This window comes from Cupressus sempervirens, chromosome 9 (assembly GCF_028749045.1).
Source record: "Cupressus sempervirens isolate cs-2001-9-10 chromosome 9, ASM2874904v1, whole genome shotgun sequence".
Taxonomy (NCBI): Eukaryota; Viridiplantae; Streptophyta; class Pinopsida; order Cupressales; family Cupressaceae; genus Cupressus; species Cupressus sempervirens.
The window spans coordinates 647009499-647032173 of NC_143126.1; the positions used below are offsets into that span (position 1 = coordinate 647009499).

The following is a 22675-nucleotide window of genomic DNA, read 5'->3' on the forward strand; positions in this document are numbered from 1 at the left end:
CTTTATTATCATCGCTTAATTCTAAAGTTGGATAAATCTTTCCATTCCCATAGATCACCTAATGGGGAAGGGTGCAACTCAAAGTAATCCTTCACCTTATTCCCCCACCCAATCTTTATCATATCCTTTATCTCCTGCACATTCTGCCTATCGACAAGAACTGGTCCTCCATCCTAAGAATCCTCCGTAAAGGAAACATTATCCCCATCACCAATTTTCCAAGATATATGATTAGTTATCACTAATCTACAATCCAAAATAAAGTTCCACACTATATATCCTTTAGGAGGATCTCTAACCATGAAAATCCTAGTATTCTCCTTCGAGTCTAGGTATTTAGCTTTAGAATCCTCACCCATATTTGTGATGGGTTATTATAAATATCCCACAGGTCAATTTGTCTCCCAACACCTTATAAATTACATGTCATTTTCTTAGACCATCACCACCATTCTTTTTTTTTTTACAAATATTATTCTTTTATTTTCAACTTATATATTCTGTTGATATATATCATATAACTCTTCTACAATTATTTTCTTATTTTCTAGTTTCCAAAAGGTTTTCTTCATCACTAACGTTATTGTCTTAAAACTACATATTTGTTTGTCTTATGCTAATTTCTTTTCTTCTTCTTCAATCTCAATATTTTGTATTCAACACTCTCCTTATTTTCTTCACGTTTCGTCTATCGTGCCCTTCTTTCATGTTGTGTACATATGCTAGAAGATGCAATATATTAATATTTACCTGATCATTATTATTGTCTAATATCCCTCCTTATATTTTGTATAATTCCCTGTGTTCTTTTCTTATGGTTAAAGCACCCATTTATGCCATTTTCTTAGACCAACACCACCAAATTGGCTCTCACAAAAAGTTTGGATTTGGAATGACCCTAATAGTATCGTTAGATAGCTAGGTATCCTTTTTTCTATTCATCCCTTTGATAAATATATGTGGCAATGGGTGTAATCCAAGATTGAGAAAAAAACACATCAAATGGTAAACACATTTTCTTCTCTAGCTATTGGAGTGAAATTTGTACAAAAATTCCTACCTTCACATGCTATTTATTATGCTTCCTTGTGGTTATTTAAAATTTATCAAAATAATAAACTTGAGAATATTTTGAGGGACTTCTTGTGGTCTGATAGTATGTGGCATATAAAAAGACTTTGTGTTAGTTGAGATTGGTGTTTTACTCCAAGAAGCATGAGAGGTTTGGGCATTATCGATCTTATGTCTCATGGGGTAGCTCTTGCATCCAAGTGATTCTTTAATTGCCTTAACATAAATGATCCCTATAAAGTACATATCAAGAACAACATCTTCAAAAAAAACAAGAAAGGGAAATATTGGAAATATAATCTATTATGTGATATTATTTTTGGGCATTTTTGGTTTGAAAGTTTTTGGCTCTAATATTTTTGTTATTCTCTGGAAAGCTTGGACTTAGGTGATACCTCTACTTTGTTCCAAGGATGTTGTGGGAGGTCCCCCTTCCTTTTCTATTCCAAATTGATCCATCTGGTGGGAAATATATCTTAATGATAAACCTTTGGCTTTAACTCAATGGTTCTCTACTAGAACCTGGAATGACAAGGGTATTAAATTCATTAGGGATCTAGTAATTGATAACAAGATAGGGGATTGGGAGACATTAAAAGATAAATGTGATTTACCATCCACTCAAAACAAAAATTATACTCTAATCTCTAAAGCTAATGGACCATTATTCCTAGTCAAAATTCTTAACTCAGACCAATTCATTTAGTGGTTATAATGGAATGATGACAATGTTGGACTTAAGTAGTCATAATGCCATGGTGGAATGGAAAAACAATGATGACTAAGATATGGCATCACAAAGGCTTTAGTATTGTCTAAGACTTGGAGTGTTGACATTGATTAGCATCTGGTTAATAAGAGAAAGAAGTGTTGCAAGGGAGTGCAACCATATGTAGACTAGCATATCAACCATGATAGAAGGAATGTGCAGTCAAGGCTATGGGCAAAATATAGGCATAGAAGCTAGTTGATCAAGTGTCATCCAAGATGATTCACCAATGATATAAAAGGACTAGCAGATAATCTAATAATGATGTGACATGCATACATAGAAAAGCAATGGAAGCAACTAAATAATGCAAGGACACAAGTCTAGATGAAGACTTATAGGAGGATATGCATGCTTACATGAATAGACACCTATGTATAGGTAGTCATAGGTATTTTGTGACTAGCTCACTTATGGATTTCAAATCTTGAATACACATTTTGAGTGGGATAATTTAAGGTTTTGGCACCCAATTAATGTGAGTGTATTTAAGGACACTTGAACTTAATTGTTGAGTTTATTGTTGCTGAAGATATTATTGGTCAAAGATCTATAGAAAAATGGAAGAGTTCAGAAAGGGAGAACACAGTGTAGAGCAATAGCCCAGTGCACTGGCACACAAAGAGAGAAGTGAACAAAGAGTGTTCACAAAACAAAGCCAGAATAGAAGAAGGAGGTCACATAATCTTTGTAGGTAATCATAGAGGATCTATAAGACAAGATGTGAAATACTCTTAGATATAAACCTTTATTTTGATTTATTAAAATTGTAGTGATTATAAGCCTCTAATATGGAACCCTTTTACTTGCAAGAGAAGGCTAGTGGGTATATTGCTCCCACCGTCTTTTTCATCTTCTCGTTGAGGATTTTCATGTATAAATACCTATTTCATTGATGTATGCCTTCTTGTGTGATCTTATATAGTTTTATTGTGTTGCATTTCTTATTATCTTATTAGCTAAGAGAATGGTGAGTAAGATTGATGTTATAACAGATAGAAAAGTGTGTATTGATTCATCCCCTAGTACTGGCTAGAACCAAAAATTAGTATCAAAGCTCAAAACCCTAGTAGTGACAAGTTTGATAGCTTGAGATTAGATCAAATGATAGCCGCTAAAATTTAAAGACAACTTGATGATGCTCTAGACACTATTGAGGACTTGAAAGAAAATTTGAGAGAATCGGTGGCAAAGAGAAAGAAACCAATGAAGAAGTTAGATGAAAGTCAAGTGTTAATAGAAAAACTAAAAGAGCATAGTGGATCTGAGGAATCCAAAGAAGTAATATCAAAACTCATGACTAATAATGAGAAGCTAACTCGAAGGATTATGTTAATGAAGAAGGAACAAGAGATAGCAGTAGTCAGATTGAGTAAATCTCAAGATGAGAGAGGAAATGCCATTCTGACAAGAGATCAAGCCTATGAAGAATTGAGAATATCCCAGGAAGAAAACCAACAAGTTGAATAATTTCTAAGAGAAAAGGATGGCTATGATGGAAGAAGAACATCGATACATCAGACAAGGGAATAGTATTTTGTATGAACAATATCATGACAAAATGGAACAATTAGAAGTTCTAATTAAAGAATGAAAACAAATGGAAGAGCAAGTTTGTAAGCTAATGGATGAACTGAAGGACACAAAATAAAATAATGAAATATTTATGAAGTCTAATGAAAAGTACCATGAAGTTGGAAGAGCAACTCAAATCTCAAAGGAAAATGATGAGTTCAACTCATCTAGGATTCAAAGGAATCAACATAATAGAGAAAGGAGTCTTTGGGAATGAAAGAATTGAACCTCAAGAGGAATAAGAAGACATCAAAAAGATTTAATAAATCTAAAAAAATTGTTATTATTGTGGTAAAGTAGGTCATATGTGAAATGTTTGTTGGTACAGGAAAGTAGTACTTGGTACTCAACATGCCTACAATGGTGATTGTAAAATTTGTCTCTTGCATGGACATAGTACACATGACTACATAGATCTTACAAATAAGGCAAGAGAAGAAGGATATTTCTACCATTGTAATAGGTATGGTCACAAATCCAAAAAGGCTTGATAAAATAAATCATCTCCAAAGACATGAAGACACACTAGAAACAACAAGTGTGTCATATAGGTTTACCCCACCTTTGGGAATGGTGGTCATCTTGCATTCCACTATAAGCTAAGGACTAGCTGCAATAATAATGTCAGAGCATGGAATGGTACATGTACAATGTGCTAGACATTTCATATGATTGGTCATACTACCAAAATTTGTTGGGCCAAACAAAAACCTAAACAAAAAACCATGGAAATAAAGGAAAGAAAAATATCATTGATATCGCACAAGTTAGCAAGGAATTCATGAAGGTATGGACCAAGAAGAAATTGGAAGAAGCTAAAAACAAACTTGTAGAGGTTAAGAACTCATTGATGAATGGTGAGACCTCCAATTCAAGCTAAGCTAGCAAAGCTTAAGGGGTTATGCAAGTAAGGAAAATTTTGCACTGGTCCTTGCATTCAAATTAGTAAGTCATGAAGTGTGATGCCTTGGAAAAGTGAAATTAGTCTTTGTTTTATTATGCTTTACCTATGAAAATAAGATAGGATGCCTCAAAAATATTGACCATTAGATGACATGTTAGAAAGAATTAATTGCATAAAGATAGAGGTAGGTAAGACATAAAGATATAGGTAGGTAAGAGATGTGTTTACCATTGGAGGCCTCAAATCTATAAATAGGCACATCACAAAGTGAATATGACTTTGCAAACCTGAGACCTCTCAAGATTTCATATTCATGAAACCCTATCTATCGAAGTGTGATATTAGAGTGAATATTATGTGCGAATTTGATTGAAAAATAAAAGGTGACCTAAGAGTCAAAACAAAAAATTTAACCGTGTGAAGAAATAAACCAATTTACAAACTTGGCAATGGATGTGGAACCATTTGAAGTTGAGCTAGTCAATGGAAAGGAAATTTAACCACCATTATACATGCTCATTCTAATGAGGCTTGATGAAAACATGAAAGTATCCCTATCCAAACCGCCAAGAAATGTTATCCTTGTTGAGAATGTCAGTGCATACTTGAAGGCAAGGATATATGAGTTGGGTGACAAGGAAATTGGAGTGATGCATCAATCGTTCCATCATAATAAGGCATAGAAATCAGAATTTATTTGGAAGAAACAAACCTACATCATTCTATTGATATCCCCAATTCATTTAGGGATGATTGGGTTAGATTAGTGCTCAGTAATGTACATGAAAATTACATGTATCTTGACAAACCCTACAAGATTAAAAAGTAGGTGATCGAGAGAGTCACAAGGCTCAACAAAACTGGAGTAGAGCTGACACTAAAGAAGTATTCACCTATAGAAGTGGCTAAACTAATAGGATGCCACCATGATGGATGCATGTGTTCAATAAAGGACACCAATGATGAGAAAGTTGAGTTTATAGTGATAGTGATTTCACACCAACTCTATCACTCCAATAGGGGTAATAGCTTGCCAAGAAGAGCGGTGTATGGTACACACCAAATAATAAAGGAACATACACCACATTATTTGAATGGATGGATATACATGCAACTACTAGAGAACATGTAAAAGATAAAGAGGGATAACAACACACACATATTTAAGTATGGAACTATACTAGTAAGGATATTTCTTCTTCAAAAATGAGTTCCTTGTATTTCTAGAATTTTAATGGAAAACCGAAAGTCACATTACTATACAAATCACTAGTATGAACAACAAGTTGAAAGATGAAGGCCTTGGACTAGTTTATGGATACTTAAAAATTTTACAATTGGAAATGCAACAGAGGAAGAGGACACCCTTCAATATTATTATAGACTAGAGACAAGAAATATGTTTCCTTGCAAGCATAGCCATGTGCATTGTTCAAGCAGTCCAACCCTGAACCCACTGGCTAAAAGAGCTACTTTATGAGACTAGTGTAGAGTAAAAACAAAAACATATCAGGGGGTTAATGACTATGCCCATTGATCCAAAAGAGAAAAGCTTAGGAAAAAAAGAGGAGAAAATGAAAGAGCTGAGAGAACAACATGAGACAATTGTAGAGGACAAGAAGAAGAAAAAGAGTAAAGGTCAATCCTCAACATAGGTTGACAAAGAAGAAGTACAAGAAGAAGAGGAAAAGAAAAGAGAAGAGTATTCACTTGAGCCCATATTGGAAAGGGAAGCCATTGGGAAAAGGATCCCCTCTATCGTTAAACCTCCAAATATATAGACATACAAAAGAAAGACAATACAAAAGGAAAAGAAGAATCCTCCAACCCCACTAGAGGAAGAAGAGTCAGATGAGGAAATAGAGTCTAAGAGCTTGAAAATTCGAAAGGAATCTAAGAATTTTACTATCAAGAATATTTTAGATGATATCATGCACAATGACAATTACAATACACTGAATAATAAATTTACAAATTTCAACAAAGAAAACAAGAATAAAATTGTAAATCTTGTTTTGATAAGAATGAGAAAATTTAATAGAGAACCACCAAACATTAAAAAAAAATTGGTGTCCATTGAATTGGATACAATAATTTGTAACAAATGCAAGGAAGGAATCATTGAGTGCAAGGGCATGTTAGATGAAGCTTTAGCTAAGACAAGGCCTAATTATGATGATAATGAAAGAAAAAGAACTAGTAGAATCATGCAAGAAGGATTTCAACATGCTAGTAAATGTAATCCTAGTGATTAAAAGCCTAAGAAAGGAAGCATTTTAGAATGCAAGAAAGTTCTGGACAAAACTAGTAAGTCAAGAAGAATCAAGCTTAAAGAAGAAATATGATCGAAAACAAGTGCCACAAGTCTAAGAAGAACAAATAGGTGAAAAAGAACCAAGTGTGTCTACATCACATGTTGAGAAGTCAACAAAACATCATGGATCATAGAAGAAGATAGTTGAACAAACTGTTACATTAGCTAAGAAAAGGAATCAAATAAATCAAGATCTAAACAAGGAATCAAAGATAGCAGAGAAGTGAATATGAGAAAATAATAGAAACATCACTAGAGGCGGAAGTACAATGAAAAGTTGACTCACATATAAGAGATAGTCATCCTTAAAAAAATTATGTTACCATGATGGATTCAAGTCCAGAAAAGCACAAGGAAATAGAGAAAGGTGATTTAAAAGGTCATACTCTGACTCGTGATAAGAAGGATGAAGAAGCAAGTGAAAAGAAAGGAAGAAATATAGAAGATAAGGATTAAGTCCTTGAATAGGATGTCACACCTGAGGAACAACATATACCTTTAATGGATATTTTTGATGACACTATAAACCAAGAAAACACAAATGGAGAATAGGAAAAGGATACAAAACAAGAATTGAGGCAAACAAAGTTACCATCATTAGAGAAATAAAAGAATTCAATCAAGACAAGTTGATTTGGTAGCTCATTCAAAGGAAAGAGAAGTATGAAGAAGCCCAACAAAGGCAAGAGGAAGCGTGATCTAGAAGAGGAGTTAGATACCAAGGAAAGGCACAAAAGAAGACAAAAGACCCCTAAACTAGCCTCATCGTCCACATTTGAGGATGAGGGAGAAGTATATGAAGAAGATGCTAAAGAAAACATGAGAGAAAAGGCCATACTTGCCATACTTGAATAGCTAATGAAATGGAAAAGAGGCTTAATGAGCTAGATAAAAGTACAAGAAAATAAAGTTATCTAGAAAAAGATACAAGAGGGAAAGCACATTGGTTAAGGCCAAAGATCTCATCAAGGAATTGGTGTCGAGAGCCCCATACAAGGTGGATGATGATTTGATCCATTAGATAAAAGATCTCGTAGAACACATCTATGAGAAGGCAGAAGAGACATCAAAGGTCACGAAACAACACATTCTAGTGACAACTTGAGAAGAAAAAGACATCTTATTCAAGACAATAAAGAGTAGTTGACAATCCTTAAAGATAAAATATCTAAAGCATTAAAAGACATCAACCTAGTGTTCCAAAATCTATGTACGAAACACACCTTAACCAATGACCTAGAACAAAGAAGAGAAAAATATCATTAGGAGCTTGATGAAGCCATCCATGCTTATCATCCTCCAATAGGATCCAACCTCATAGCACACACCAAAATTCAAAATACCATGTATTTGGTAAATTAGTTGCAAATAGAGTAAGAGAAGAGGGAATTTTGATTAATGGAACTATAAAGTTTCTTATCCCCACTAGCTTGGATCATAAGTGAAAATGTCAAAGAAGCAAAAGCACATATTGCTAAGCATCGATAGATACAAAGGAAATTATAAACATGAAACTGACAGAGATAAGGAGTGGAATACTTGCTTTCACTCATTAGAAGGAGACGCGAGAGAGTCGCTTCAATACAACTCGGGATAGATGCAAAGAAATATCTTAAAATTCATAAGCCTTTGGAACTCCATACCCTTTTTCCTTGATGACAAAAGGGGGAGAATATTAAGGGGGGTTAGATGATAACAAGTTGAGAATAATAAGAAAGGGGAAGATTAGAAACATGGAGAATATAATTGAGGTGGGGAACATAGAAAAGAAAGGGGAGATATAGAGATAAGAAAAATGAGAAGAATCCAAAAAAAAGAAGAATATATAAGTAGAAATAGAGTTATCAATCCACAGAGGGGGAGATTAAATTCTTAAGGTTGCAGATAAATAGAGATGAGACTCGAGTGAAGAGATAGGGGAGTACAACTTGTGAAAGAAGAAAGTCATGTTAACATAAGAAAAACAATTGAAAAGGTTTTTCTATTAAAGCTAAATGGGAGATTGTTGGACTTAAGTAGTTCGAATGGCATGGTGGAATTGTAAACTGATGATGACTAAGATGTAGCATCACAAAGACTTAAGCTTTCTCCAAGACTTAGAGTGTCATCGTTGATTAACAACTGGCTAATAGGAGAAATAATTGTTGAAAGGGAGTGCAACCACCAGTAGACTGGCATACATGTCATGACAAAAGGAATGGTGCAATCAAGGATAGGATTGATAGATAGGTGTAGAAGTTAGTTGGTCATAGGTCATCTTAGTTGAGCCACCAATGATGTAACAAGCCTAAAGGATAGTCTGATAATGATGTGATATGCACACATAGAGAAGTGGTAGAAGAAGCTAAAGGATGCAAGGACATAAGTCTAGATGAAGAATTATAGGAGGACAAGAAAACCTACGTAAATAGGCACCTATGTATAAGTAGACATGGGTATTTTGTGACTAGCTCACTTATGGATTTCAAAATTTGAATACATATTTTCAGTACGATAATTTTAGGGGTTTGACACCTAGTTAATGTGAGTGTATTAAAGGACACTTGAAGTTAATTGTTGAAGTTGTTGTTAATGAAGATATTATTTCTTTAAGATCTATAGAAAAGAAGAGTTTAGAATGGGAGAACATAGAGTACAACAACATACTGGTGCACTAGCACAAAAAGAGAGAAGTGAACAAAGATTGTTCATGGAAAAAATCCAAAATAGAAGAAGATCACATAACCTTTATAAGTAATCACATATGATATACAAGGCAAGGTGTGCCATAGTCTTAGATCTAAGCTTTTAGTTTTCTTTCTTACCATTGTAGCTATTGTAAGCCTGTAACAGGACACCCTTTTGCTTGCAACGAAAGGCTAGTGGGTATATTACTCCCATCGTGGTTTTCATCATCTAATTGAGGTTTTCCACATATAAATACATGTATCATTTATGTGTGCCTTCTTGTGTGATTTTATATGATTTTATTGAATTGCATTTATTATTATCTTACAAGTTAAGAGACCTACAACTAGTTTAGTGAGTAAGATTGCTGCTATAACCAACATAAATGTTCATATTGATTCAACCCCCCCCCCCAATACAAGTTCTGACCAACAATCTTTTATTTTATATTTTATGTTTCTACCAAAATGATTTACAATACATTGAAAGATAATTACTGTATTCTTAAGTGGATTAATCATAGTTGGAACTTCGAGTGGTCTAATTCTAGATGGCACCTTGTTCTTGATTTGTTTTTGCCATTGGTCAGGTGAACCTAAGAGTCTTCTTTATATGGATTTTATTGATTAAAAATCTTGTTGTATGTTCTAGATTATCTTATATTGGTTTGGTACTAGCTCAATGTTCCCTATGTGGTTGCCTTGAATCTTTTGAACACATTTTTTTTAGTACAAATTTTCTTTTGAAATTTGTTCAGTCTTTCTTGGTAAATCATTAAAATGGAATATCATAATTGGATTATCTTGGCAATAAATATTAGCAAGTTATTTAGAACCCTTTGGTATTAATATGAATATGTTCTAGTTTGTTCTTATGATGGAAATACTATGGTTCCTTTGGAGGAGGAGAAATGAAGATATTTTTTAGAGCAAAAGGAAGGTTCTTACTGAGTTTAACTCTAAACTCACTCATTTTCATATAATGTCTTAGGTCTCTGCAGTACTAGAAGTACTAAAAGATAGGTTCATGACTTTGATCTGGGACAAAACAATGATCCTGTATAGGAACTTGATGTGCAATTTGTTTGGTACTTCAATACCTACTATGAAATGCTTAATGAAAAGGAGCATGAAAGGTTAACAATGTATACACAAGAAATCCAAATTGGCAATGAGAATGAGAAGAAATCAAATCAAGTAAAATGGGAACCCAATGGGCACATTTGGAAAGAAATCATTAATTCTCAAGATGTTAACCCTCAACAAGTGCCCTAGACAAACATATACTCGACTGCAACAACAAAAAAATCAACCAATGTAAATGATTTATTTCCTTGCATCATTATTTTTTTGGTGTACATACATGTAATTTGAATATATAGTCCGACTGGAAAAAAAAATAGTAACATAGCACTACATACTCGGTTAGTAAGGGTGAACCTACTTGAATTGGTGATACTTTCACCCTGATCGCATTTTTTGATGTAGCTAGCTTTACAAACAGTTTTAATATAAAAAATAATTATTTTATATTATTTTATTTTGTTTAAAATAAATATTTATCTATTTTTGTAAAAAGAATTTGGTAAAGGTATATAATTTAATTTATTATATAATGTAGAATTTAAGATATGATGTTAGAAGAAGTGTTTAAAAAAAAAAAAATTTAAATAATATCTTTCAAAATTTATATATTAAAAAAATCATTATAGAGGAACTATATTGATTACATTTTTATATTTTATTAAAAGCATTATTTTTAAAATTAGCAATAATATAACTTGAAAAAAATACAAAGCACACTTATTGATGAACAAGCACTTTTTTGTAAAGGTCAATGTTTAATGCTCATAATGAACGTATGGATACAAACATGGGCTCTAAAATAGAGCTCCCTATTAAGTAATTAACATTGTTTATAGGAAAACCACTGGATGTCTCAATGTTTGTTGTAACAAAGAAAAAACATTACAACAAAGCATTTAAGAAAATACAATGGGAGGTTTAAAGCTACACAACCTTTTCCAACATCCTCCTTGCCTATGCCAAAAATGGGAGCTTTCAAATAGGGATGGATATCCATCAAGGCATATAGGATGTAATATTTTTTATATAAAATTTGTTGCACTTTCTCTAGTTGGCATGTATACAAAATATGGAACCATGGAAAAGGCTTGTTAACTATTTGACAAAATGCCTCAAAGATATGCCATCTCATGTAATCTTAAAGGAGAGAGGAATGTTGCCAGATGTCTATGTTGTAATTATCCTCGTAGACATGAATGCAAGTTGATGAAACACAAATAGCATGGGAACTATTGGCATGATGCCACAAATAAATGTTTTGTCATAGACTGTATTGATCATAAGCAACAATAGAAGATGAGAGGGGCTTAGATATGGGTTTGAAACACCATTTGTTCATTTAAAAAAGGTATTATTTCTTTTCAACCTAGCAATATTTAATCAATACCACATTTACAGTGAGGTAGAAAAGGGATTGTTAGGCCAAATATTGAATAGGACATACAAATGGATGACATTGATACCTAATAATGCTTCTAGGGATTTACATTAGGGAGTTTTGGTGTTAGATGTTATCTAACATAATGCCTAGAAGAAATGCGGTCTCATGGATTGCAATGATCACTAAGAAAAACTTACATTGTATACTTTTGTAGAAGTGATTTGGATGTACTTTATATGGGATTAAGTAGAAGATAACTTACCATATCAAGATGTATAGTCCTAGTCATAGATTCATCATTAGAAATATTATATATATATATAATCCCATCTAGAATATTATTTATTTAACTATATCTTACTATTGGCATAATCATTATACCTTCTTTGGTACAAGCACTAGTTATTTAACTTGAGAAAAAAAATTACTTCTAGCAGCCGAGGGGTTCGTTAGTTTAAAATAGCTCTTCTGCAACGCCTGGAAAAGGTGGGATCAAGCAAGTACTATTATTGTTTTTAAAAATTCTGTTGGTCATTTCTTTAAAATTTATTTTACAATTTATTTTTTAAAGATTGAAACGAAAGGATACAATTTTGTTTTGGACGATCGATTTACTTGTAGAGGGCCATGCTAGTTTTCTTTGTGTCATTCCAGTTTTATCAGATGTCTCCAAAGAGACGTTTGAGGGTGATTCTACAAGGGTACATTGTTCCCACTTTCCAAGCTTTGATATTAAGTTGATATGCAAAGGAATAATAACATTAGTATCAAGCATAGCACAAACTTTGATCGAAAGGGTTAGGTCCTTAAAAAAAAACTAATCCAGCTTCAAATAAATACCAATCCAATTATCCATGATTTCAATTAGCTCATGTTTCCTAAATTCCAACACAAGGTTTTGGAATTGGATCCAAAAGGGTACAAATCAATTAGTAATTTGTGTGGAATGGAAATTAGGGGTCCAAGGTTGCCTGCACAATCCCGATCCATTAACACCTAGTGCTTAACATATGATGTACTGTCTCTATTGATAGGATTGTCAAAAAAGAACATAAAATACCAATCTCTTTATCAACATAAAACCTTTGAAACACCAGACCATCATCTATTAAAATCAGTCAACATTTCAATATCTAGATTCAACTTCTAGAATTTGCATAAAAGAGCCCTAGTTCTAAGGTCATGCACTTGATTATTCAATTGATCCTCATAAAAACAATCTTTGAAACCCCATTTTAGAGAAGGTGAGTATCTAGCTTCCATTTCCAAATATCCCGATTAAGGACTTCCATAGAATCTAAGATATCTATTAGACCAAAGACATTAAGTTACAATGATTATATAGAATTTAACCCTAACTATTCCAAATTACATATGCTATTATGATGTACCTAAGGACACATGCCTCAATCTATTTGCATATCATATAAGATCATTAAAGATTTATTCATATGAAAGCATTATAGAAAAATTGAGATAATCTCAGTTGGAATTCTAATCATTCATCATCATTCCTCATACAAACTACACGCTTGCATACCATATTTGATCTTGGATCATAGACTCATTAAGGATTTATTCCTATGAAAGCATTATAGAAAAAATGGGGATCATCCTAGTTGGTTTCTAGTCTTCCATTCCTCATACAAAATACATGCTTTCATACTATATCTGATGTTGGATCATCACTATTGAATTAAGCAATCATGGAGTTTGACAAAAGAAGAATGAATCATTTTCCAACAAGCTCTCAAATAGTGTGTGTCAACACCTACCTCACTTAGACATACATGTACACTAAGCCAAGGTGCATATGAAGTAATAGTCAATATTTTATAGTTTTTAAAATAGAATCTAAGATATCTATTAGGCCAACGATATTAATTTGCAAGGCTTGTATAGAAATTAACACTAATTGTATTTGTTTAGTTGGACCAAAAGAATTAATATTTGTAAAATCATCAAACTTTAAATAAAGTATCAGTCTTTTAAAAAAAGTTCTACTACTTTTTCTAACCATTTTAATAGCACTTATTTTAACTTAATGATAATATTTATTTTGCTTTGAGAAAAAATGAGTTTAAAATTGTAACACTATTTTTTTAACAACTTACTATTTTTTTAATATAACTTATTGCACTTATTTTAAGTCAATGATAATATTTATTTAACTTAATTATAATATTTATTTAGCTTTAAGAAAAAATAACATTAAAGTATCACTTAAAAAAAAAAAATCTACTACTTTTTAAATCTTCTTTATTGCACTTATTTTTTAATGATAATATTTATTTAGCTTTGAGGAAAATGAGTTTAAAATTGTAATGATAATATTTATTTAGCTTTGAGAAAAATTAATCTGTTTTATTGATAATATTTATTTAGTTTATTGCACTTATTTCTTAATGATAATATTTTAGCCGATAGGTTATTTGTGGGAACTTTGTTCTTGGAAATTAATTTTTTGACGAAAAATCTGGAAGAGTTTGGCTGGAAAATTGATAATCCTTCTTGTTAATTATTTACTGGCCAGTTTTTATCTCCCTCCACTTTTAACTCTTGTTTTGATATTTATTAGTTGTTATCTCCACTTTTAACTACTATTTTTCTTTTCCTATTTATTAGTTGCGATCTCCACATTAGCTCATGTTGTGATCTATTGTTAACTTTTTATTTTTAAAATTGATTTAGATTTTAGTTTTTAAATTATTTTAATTTATTTTTTTATATTAGTTTAATTTTTTCTTTAAATATTATTTTTTAGTTTCTATAATTTATTTAGTCAATAGAATATTTATTTGACATATTATTTTTTTGTATTTCTCTTGTTAATTTTTCATAATAGAGTTTTTGATAGGTTTTTTAAAATGATTTTTTTTCATATTCGATAAATTTAATTTAAATAAACAATATTTATTAATCTATTTAAAAGATTTTAGTAAATATTATGTTATTTAAATTAAAAATTATTAATAATCTAATTTGTCCACGTAAGATTATAATTTAAATATCTACTTTTAACTATTGTTTTTCTTTTCTTATTTATTTTTAAAAAATTACTTGTGATCTCCACATTAGATTATGTTGTGATATCTATTTATTAAACTTTTGATTTTTCAAATTGATTTAGGTTTTAGTTTTTAAATTACTTAATTTTATTTTTTATTAGTTTAGTTTTTTCTTTAAATATTGTTTTTTCATTTTCTATAATTTATTTAGTCAATAAAATATTTGTTAGAGATGTCGCTCTTTTTCATTTAAAAAAAAAAAATTTCTTATTGATTTTTCGTAATAAAATTTTTGATAATTTTTTTAAAAAATGATTATTTATTTCATATTTGATAAATTGAATTTTATTGTAATATATTGAAATTATTAAACACGTTTCTTAAGCAATATTCAAATTTCTTAAATATTGTAAATTTTATATCTATGTTTTAATCTTCAACTTTTTTATTTTTGTATTTACATTATTTAATGTTCATTCTACATTTTTCTCTTAAATCTCATCTCTTATTGGCGCACTCATTGCATGTACAAAACATGCGACTGCTAATTATTTAACTTTGAAAAAAAGGAGTTTGAGAAAAGTTAATCTGATTTATTGATAATATTTATTTAGCTTTGACAAAAATGAATTTAGGTTGGTAAAAAAATTTGGACCATTTCTCGATTTATGCGTGTCATCCTTGCGCAGGGGCCATGCTAATCTTCTCTGTATCGTTCCAATTTTATCGGATGTCTCCGAAGAGACACTAGTATTGTCGTACTCTGAAGAATATAAAGCAATCGAAATATAATCGTTCGCCGCATGTGGGAGTAAATAGACTATGCCAGTTCATACCTTGCACGATTTGCATGTTGCAGAGAGACACGTAAGAAATTAAAACAAAAACAAATGAGAAGACTACATATCTGTACATAGGAATGACTGAAATTTAAGATGCAGACCTGAGCAAATAAAAATTTACTTAATTATTACTTGTAGGAATCGACATACAAGGTGCATGATTCAAAGTATACTTATGACGTACTCTAACATCATCAAAGCAATCATGGAGGGTCATCTACGTATTCCATAATCCTATAGAAAAACATCTATATAGACGTCTCTTCAGAGGTCCTATAATGACCATATATAAACATCTATCCCCTACTCATTCTCATTCTATTATAATGTGTTAATGGAAATTATGTAGTAACATTGCAACAAGAATGATTTTATGTAATGCTATGGAATCATTAGTCCAACTTCACTTTTTAGAAACCACATGTGATCAAATCCCCCACAATAACATGGCATAAATAAATTTATTGTGTAATTACCATTCTAGTATTATATGACAATAACAATTTCATATTTTTCTAAATCTATCGAAATGGCAATACAATCTGAACATAGAATGTTAAAAGGAATAGGAGAAAAATTGCACTATGTACCATTACCTATAGTGAAACCCATGCTAATATCAATTGGATGTTAATAATATAATCAAGAGTAATAATATTGTGTGATGGGTTAACATTATGAACCAAACAATTATCTAATAAATAAATAAGGAATAGGAGGTAGGAGAGAGGAGTCACTTCATGCTCGCCATAACTTCATGCTTCCCAAAATCTTATGTAAATATTTCAAATTACTCTCATACAAGTTTATTTGTCAAGTGTCCTACTTAAAAATAAATTTTCAAGCCCAAATTTACCTAAACATTATATCATATTAACATTAAGCACCTCTTCCACATAACGTTATACTTGTAAAATTATCAAAAATACAAAATGCAAAATTCACAAATTCAATCCATAGAAGCTTATGCTTAGAAAGTTAACAATATGATACATCACTTAAACATCATGCATAAGGAAAAATACAATTCAAGAGATCCATCCAACACAATCAAGTAACTCATTCATTGTAAAATAGTTTGCTCATCTCCCATTTGTGTTATAGTTTAGTGAGATGCTCCCATTAATTATTCTTGTCCAATGTTTGGGAGGGGTTGTAGATATTGAATGACCAAAATTTGAGATCAAATTTGATTGTTTTAAGCAATTGCCAATCATTTTCACATTTGGATGATATCACTGAAATTAGCTTAAGGTCCAAATGGTTACCAGATCCCTAGAAGCTGTTTGAGTAGGGGAATGGACTGAGTTTCACAAATGCTATTTTTGTTTTGTAGATTTATGTGTCTTCTCATGCATTTATCTCCTAAAGAATCACTAGATCTTCCCTGCATTTGTCAATTTGGCATTTGATACATAAGTACACTTTTCAAGGGCATTAATCCCCCTAACATTCTAAGATAGAATCTTCATTGTACTCGAGGAGAGTAATTTATTCATACCTTTTTCTAAATTGATTCTAACAACTCTTTCTAAATTAATAATAATAAGCTCTCCTCAAACACTATTTTTTTATGAATCAATACTAATATCAAAACTAAAAATATATTCATACCTTTTTCTTCTTGAAATGTTAAATAATTAATTGTAACAAATTTCCACAATCCATAAAGTTCTGTATTCGAGCTTCTGGGTGTGATTGTGTATGATTTTTAACATCAACGTTTCGAATCATACTCTATGATCCATCATCAGGATGATAATGAGAGAGCTAAGAAAAAGAATGCTTAGCTCTCTCATTATCATCATCATCCTGATGATGGATCATTGAGTATGATCTGAAACGTTGATGTAAAAAATCATACACAATCACACCCAGAAGCTCAAATACAGAATATTAAATAATATCAATTACAAACACAAAAAAATATTGAATTAATAATTTAACATATTTTAATCCTCTTTCAATTATTCACAAAATCTATGCCACCCAAAAGCCATGTCAACAATTTCCTAAATCTATTTTTTAAATTAAAAAAAGTAATTTTTAAGTTTAATAAAATAAATATGATAATATAGTGTGTATATTAAAATCAAATAATAATAATAATACATTCTTTTTATTATTTAATTTGTAAACTTCTTAATCTTGGCATGTTCTTCTCATCAAAATTAACATTTAAACTTAATAAACTTCAATTTAAAAAAATGAATAAATAAAATGTTAGAGCATAAGTTAAAACAAGAAAGATGATTAAATTTTTTATGAAGTAAAAGCATGTTTGTTTTTAAAAAACTTAAAAATTAAAACTTTGTAACTTTAATTTTTAATCCAAATTACCATAAAAGAAAACTTAATTTTATATTAAAAAAACTTATTTCATTACTAACTAAAAGACTTATTAGTCCTTGTCTTATATAAGGTAGGGAACTAATGTTTTTGTTTGACCCTCTTTTTTCCCATTAAATATATATCATATACCTAAAGTTCTAAACAAAATATTTTAAAATTTATTTATCACAATTAATTTTTATTTTTTTGATTTGTCTATGACGAATTTCCTGGGCTTTAGAGTTTTTTCTATGTAAAAATAGTTCAAAAAATGATAATGGATGAGACAAGGAAGCATATATTGTTGTCAATAGAGTTAGAAAAAGATACCACTCGCAAGCATATTATTCTTCCACATGTATTCATTAGCCGAGTAATTATGTGTCATTAAGAATAGTTATGCATACTAATTATTTGGTGCAATTGACTCTATTAAATACGCTGCCCTGCAACTATTTTTATTTTATACTAAGACCCTGCCAATAACAAAGAAGATTTGCATGTGCGACTCCTTTGGTAAATCACTACTCATCAACATGTTTGAAACCCTAGCATTCTTAGTTTATTATGTTAGAAAGATAGGGAAATAGAAAGGTTAAAAGAACATGTAAAAAAATCCATTCCTTACTATGAGCTCTTGGTCAAACAAAGTATAATAAATTAAGATGAAGGGAGTAGATTTCGTAGGTATGATGGAAAAATTTCAAGAAAACTAATTATTGCAACTAAAACAAAATAAACATCACCACCAACTTCATTTAAGGTTGAAGTCCTCCCTCACGTGGCATGTGAATAGCTTTTTCCCTTAGGGTTTGTTTGGTTGCTGGAATATAACCTAAATAGTCATTGAAAACTAAAATATGATTTTTATTCTTCATTTGGTGCACGGAATTGGAATGGAGAATAGGATTATGTATTCCCATTTTAGCCCCAAAATGAGCATTTATCCATTCCCAAAAATACATGTTATTGGAACAAGTTATTCCTATTCTCAATCTGACATGTTCAAAATTAATATTTTTGTGGATTCGTGGTGGAGTGATCAGAGGCCCATGATAACTCTTCTTGAAGCTTCTTTTCTACTCGATTTTTTCTCCAAGAACCCATTCCAAAGGCCCTCAATTTCCAAGGAGAGAGCATTCTAGAAGGTCGAACATGAGATGGTTGTTGTTCCAAACAAACTCAAAGTAGAGAAGTTGATCAAAGCATTTCCAGGGAAAAAACTTTGTCGGATCTAAATCTTGTGAGGACATTGCAACAGCTAATTTTGTGTTGTTCATGACAAAAAAACCTGAAGTTTCTTCAATTCCTTATCATTATCCACCCACACGTTCCAAATTTTTTCGTTTGTTGGGTTTTCAAGTATTAGATTCAAGTTTGGCTTCCGAAAAGGACAATCTAACTCTATTTTTGTCTTCCTAAGAAGAAACATTAAGAAACATTTGAAAATGCTTTCAAATTTTTTAAAAATAATTAAGTTTTTGTTGTCCATTTGATAACTCGTATTTTATTCTATGTTAATTATTTCAAACTCATTATGTAAAATATTTTAAAAAAATAAAAAATAAAATTGTGTATTTTAATGTCCTCCTATTCTTTAGAACATTAAAAATAATTTTACCTCCAAGTAATATATGTTATGAGGAAAAATGATTTAAATCAATTTTGTGGATTGTCTCTTTCAAGGGCCTATAAGAGCATGCAAAACATCATCTTTCACTCTGTCAGTTTATGTTTGGAGGAAATTTCATAAGGAAATTTTTCTTCTCGAGAGTCCATGTGAACCTGCATTAGAATATAAGGTTTGCAAGATGAAGAGAAATGGTTTATTACTTTTAACTTATTTGATTTCATTCTTATTTATTAAAGAAAATATTTGCTTTTGTGTGTAGGTAGATGGTATAATGGTCACACTTCAAAATCTAGTAAGCCAGAAGCCCATCACCACTACGAATCTCAATTTTGGCCACCATTGTAGCCACTACAGAAAATGCAACACCAAATCACATTCATCCACTTCTTCTTCCTCTACCCTTATTCCAATTCTACTTTTGTACAATGAAAAATAGGATTAACATATTCTCAATCAAATTCCAAGTGAATCAAATGTGACCAGAATTGCAATTTCCAATTTTCATTCCCAATCCACATTCTCATTCCCATTTTCAATTCCTATGCCAACAACCAAAATGACCCTTATCTTAAAATCACATCTCCTTTTGTGAGAATCATATTTAATAATCATAAATACATAGTTAATAGAAGAGACTAAAATGTGTTGGTGGGGCCTTTTCACATAAGGTATATTGATTTGGTAATGTTTAGTTAGCTCACTTTAATCTTTAAAAAAAAATAAAGAAAATAAATAAATAAACTATTTGGTAGGTCCTATTAATTTAGTGTGAAACATTATATTGATTTATTCATATTAGAGATAATTATAAAATATATTAGTGGGTCATGTAGTACATATATTAAAATAAGATGAGTATACTATGTTTTAATTGTAGCCATGAACGCTTTTTTCAACACTGGTAAGACGTAAATGCAATAATGAAAGTTTTGATATACACTTCAACATCTTCATTTGAATATGTATTTTAAGTGGCACAAACCATTCACTCAATTTCTATCTCTTATGGTTGATTATAAATATGGCATGGTTTAATCATGAAACAACAAGATTGTGGATTACATCACCACTAACTCAATGTTAACTCTCACATTACTGTAGGAGCTATACCAAAAAATAGTAACTATAACAATTTGTTATTGCTAACCCCCCAAGATAAGATAAGATTATTGATAACCCCCCAGTTTTGCAGGATAATGACATGGACATGGTGGAGGGTAATCCGGGTGGTAAGATGGAAAGTTTTGAGGAGACCTATAAATTAGAGGTTAAAGATCTAAGAGAGAGGATGCAGACTTTGGAGGAAAAGGTTGGACTTCTGTCTAAGTTCACCATTAAGGTGGCACACATGGTGGATACTACACTACACCTGCTGAAGGATAACCAGGAGGAGGACTTGACCCACGAGGACTCCAGAATGCTATTTGATTTCCTTGCAGAGGATTGGGCCAACATCCTCCTTAAAGGGAAGGATGAGAAAAATCCAAATTAGGGCTTGCTACTCTCTATTTTAATGTTTAATGGTTTGTTGGTGTTTGGACTTAGTTGTTTTTAAGGCTATTATGCCTTTGTTTAAAAACTTTGTCACTTATGATACTATTCCAGGCATCTTAGTAGGATGCCTATAGACTTTATTATTATGCTCCTTCATATGATGTTTTTTTTTGATAAGTAGTTGTAGGGGGTAATTCTATTTTGTTGGTAATATGTTGTTTGTTGACCAGTTTGTCTTTTGTATGGGCCAACCCCCTTGTTTTGGCTCCTTTATAATTCAAAAACAATCTATTTAAAAATTAATTAAGACTTGCTTGTTTATCTATGCTCCCAATAGGTATAGGTTTTTTTATCTATAAAAGTGTTGGGATTAACTGGAGACATTTCCTTAGTCAATCTTAAATGACCAGGTAAAGGTGTGTTGATAGCTTTAGCATTCTCCATAGAGAAATGTTGCAACACCTTCTCAATATATATAAACCTAAGATAATGTCGGTTTTCTATTCTTCATATCTCTACAAATTTTCATACCAAGGGTTTGTTTTTCTGCCCACAAATCCTTCATAGCAAACGGATTTGCTAACTTTTGTTTTAAACCCCTTAATGTGATCCATGTTATATCCAACTACAAGCATATCATCAACATATAAACATAAAATAATGCAGATGCCATCATCATCTTAAAATAAACACAATGGTCAGAATGGCACCAACTATAACCATGCTTATTCATAAAACTATCAAATTTAAGATACCATTGCCGAGGTGCTTTCTTTAAGCCATATAAACTTTTCTTCAATCTACACACTAAGTTCTCCTTACAATTGACCTCAAATCCCTGTGGTTGTACCATACATATTTCTTCATTCAAATCAACATGAAGAAAAGTTGTTTTAACATCAAGCTACTCCAAATGCAAATCTTCAGTAGCCACAATACTTAAAATAGTATGAATAGAAGCCATTTTAACAACAAAAGAAAATATCTCATCAAAATAAGCCAAATCCTTTTACAACTAACCTAGTTTTAAATATTTTCTTACCTCCATCCTCTTCTTTCAACTTGTAAACCCATTTATTCTATGAAGCCTTTTACCTGCAGGCAACTTGCATAAATCCCAAGTCTAATCTTTGAGCAAGGAGTCCATTTCGTCTTTATTGAGTCCATTTTGTACTAAGTGAAAGATATGAATGTATTTATTAAGCCCTTTATTGATGATTTGTTGGAGTTATGGAATGGGGTCACTATGTATGACATCTCTAGACCAATTGGTGAAAGGAAATTTCAATTTCGTGCAATGCTTGTATGAAAATACATGATGTCCCTAGACTAACACATTTTTGTGGTATGTAAAACTATTAGTGCATATTTTTGGTATTTAATAGTGCTAATGCATTTTTTTTGTATGTTTAAGTTGCATGTGATAATTGTAAATATGAATCTTATAGTACACATGTCATCCAATTATACATGATCTTGTAGGTCTTCAGACAAAGGAAAAATGTGCATGTCCAATTTGTGGTCCAATGACGAAATCTCATCATCCAAAAAGTTTAGGAAAACATGTGTTTGATGAGCATAAACACTTTCTCCACAAAAAT

At 31.2% G+C, this 22675-nt stretch overlaps 1 non-coding gene across 1 annotated transcript; it reads right to left on the bottom strand.

Annotated features, from left to right (window-relative positions):
- Positions 1–15417: 15417 nt before the first annotated feature.
- On the bottom strand, positions 15418–15520 carry LOC149540396 (U6 spliceosomal RNA). The gene has a single exon (XR_016356603.1). It is a non-coding gene; the product is annotated as a U6 spliceosomal RNA (small nuclear RNA).
- Between the last annotated feature and the right edge of the window lie 7155 nt (positions 15521–22675).